The sequence below is a fragment of the Arachis duranensis genome, chromosome 7 (assembly GCF_000817695.3).
Source record: "Arachis duranensis cultivar V14167 chromosome 7, aradu.V14167.gnm2.J7QH, whole genome shotgun sequence".
NCBI classification, from domain to species: Eukaryota; Viridiplantae; Streptophyta; class Magnoliopsida; order Fabales; family Fabaceae; genus Arachis; species Arachis duranensis.
Window position 1 is genome coordinate 16,288,651 of NC_029778.3, and position 2,836 is coordinate 16,291,486.

Genomic DNA, 2,836 nt, shown 5'->3' on the forward strand with positions numbered 1-2,836 from the left:
TTCATAACTTGGCACGACCGATTGGGTCATCCGGGAACAACCATGATGAGGAGAATTATTGAAAACTCTCATGGACATTCACTAAAGAACTAAAAGATTCTTAAAACTAGTGAATTTTGTTATGCTGCATGTTCTCAGGGAAAGTTAATTTTAAGGCCATTACCAGTAAAGATTGGATTTGAGTCGCCTGAATTCCTAGAAAGGATTCAAGGTGATATATATGTGGACCTATTCATCCACCATGTGGATCTTTTAGATATTTTATGGTCCTAATAGACGCATCTTCGAGATGATCACATGTGTGCTTATTATCTTCTCGCAACCTGGCGTTTGCGAGATTACTGGCTCAAATTATTATATTAAAGGCACAATTTCCAGAAAATCTAATCAAAGCAATTCATCTTGATAATGCTGGTGAATTTACTTCCCAAGCTTTTGATGCTTATTGTATGGCTAATGGAATAAGTGTTGAACATCCAGTAGCTTATGTTCACACACAAAATGGGTTAGCAGAGTCACTTATTAAACGACTCCAATTAATTGCTAGACCCCTTACTTATGAGAACAAATCTCCCAACCTCGGTTTGGGGGCATGCTGTTTTACATGCCGCAGCACTTATTCGTTTGAGGCCAACAGGTTATCATCAGTTCTCTCCTATGCAATTAGCTTTTGGCCAGCAGCCAAATGTTTCCTATTTAAGAATATTTGGATGTGCGATATATGTTCCCATTGCACCACCTAATCACACCAAAATGGGACCCCAAAGAAAATTGGGAATATATGTTGGATATGATTCTCCCTCTATAGTGAGGTATCTTGAGATACAAACTGGATATGTATTTAAAGCCCGGTTTGCGGATTGTCATTTTGATGAATCAAAATTTCCAACATTAGGGGGAGAGAATAAGTTTCCTGAAAAGGAACTTAACTGGAATGCATCATCGTTGATGCATTTAGATCCTCGATCAGGGCAATGTGAACTGGAAGTTCAAAAGATTATACATTTGCAAAGAGTAGCAAATGAATTGCCTGATGCATTTTCCGATACAAAGAGGATTACCAAATCTTATATACCAGAGGAAAATGCCCCCATTCGAATTAATGTCCCAGTAGGACAAGTAGCCACTGAAGCAAATTCACGCCAGAAGCGTGACAGGCCTGTCGGTTCCAAAGATAAAAATCCTCGAAAGTGAAAAGAGGTAAATACTATTCCTGTTGAAAAAGACATAGTAGAGACACTTGTAGTTGTCCAAAATTCTGATATAATGTTAACACCAGAAGACGTTCAGGTACCTGAAAATTGTGAAAATGACGAGATCTCGATAAATTATGTCTTTACAGGAGAGAAATGGGACCGAAATAAGACAATTGTCAATAAAATATTTGCATATAATGTGGCATTAGATATCATGCATGAAAGTAAGGATCTTGAGCCAAGATCAGTTGAAGAATGTCGACAAAGGAATGATTGGCCAAAATGGAAAGAAGCCATGAAGGCTGAATTAGACTCACTTGCAAAACGTGAAGTCTTTGGACCTGTAGTCCGTACACCTGAAGATGTAAAACCTGTTGGATATAAGTGGATATTTGTGAGAAAACGAAATGAGAAAAATGAAGTTGTGCGCTATAAAGACCGACTTGTGGCACAAGATTTTTCACAAAGGCCCGGTATAGATTATGAAGAAACGTATTCCCCTGTAGTGGATGCGATAACATTGCGTTATTTGGTCAGTTTATCTGTATATCATAAACTACATATGCATTTAATGGATGTGGTAACAGCCTATTTATACGGCTCATTAGATAGGGATATCTATATGAAAGTCCCTGAAGGATTAAAGATATCTAAACCATCCAATGAATATTCGCAAGGGTTATACTCAGTCAAATTGCAAAGATCTTTATATGGTCTAAAGCAATCTGGACGAATGTGGTATAATCGTCTTACTGAGTATCTAGCCAAAAATGGATTCAAGAATGATGATATCTGTCCATGTGTTTTCACAAAGAAAACTGCATCTGGATTCATTATAATTGCTGTGTATGTTGATGATTTAAATATCATTAGGACTCTTGAAGAGATTCCAACAATTATAAAAACTTTAAAAGAAGAGTTTGAGATGAAAGATCATGGAAAGACTAAGTTTTGTCTCGGCCTGCAGATCAAGCATATAAAAAGTGGAATCTTTATTCATCAAACAACATACTCACATCCATTAAGTACCCCAATGATCGTAAGATCTTTGGATGTGAAAAAGGATCAATTCCGCCCTAAAGAAGAAAATGAAGATATCTTTGGTCCTGAAGTACCATATCTTAGTGCCATTGGAGCGCTAATGTATCTTGCTAATAATACGCGACCTGACATATCATTCGCGGTGAATTTACTAGCAAGGTATAGTTCCTCTCCAACCAGAAGACATTGGAGTGGAATCAAACAAATTTTTCGATATCTTCATGGAACGGTTGATATGTGATTGCTTTATCCCTATGGATCCAAGTCACAACTAGTTGGTTATGCAGATGCTGGCTACTTGTCTGATCTACGTAAAGGGAGATCTCAAACAGGATATCTGTTTACATATGGTGGAACAGCTATATCATGGAGGTCCACGAAACAAACGATAGTAGCAACCTCCTCCAATCATGCTGAAATACTGGCGATTCATGAAGTTAGTCGCGAGTGTTTTTGGCTGAGGAGTCTGATTCAATATATTTTGTCATCATGTGGACTGATTAATCATAAGATAGCTCCAACTGTCCTGTTTGAAGATAATACAGCATGCATTGCTCAACTTAAAGGCGGATATATCAAAGGTGATAGAACAAAGCATA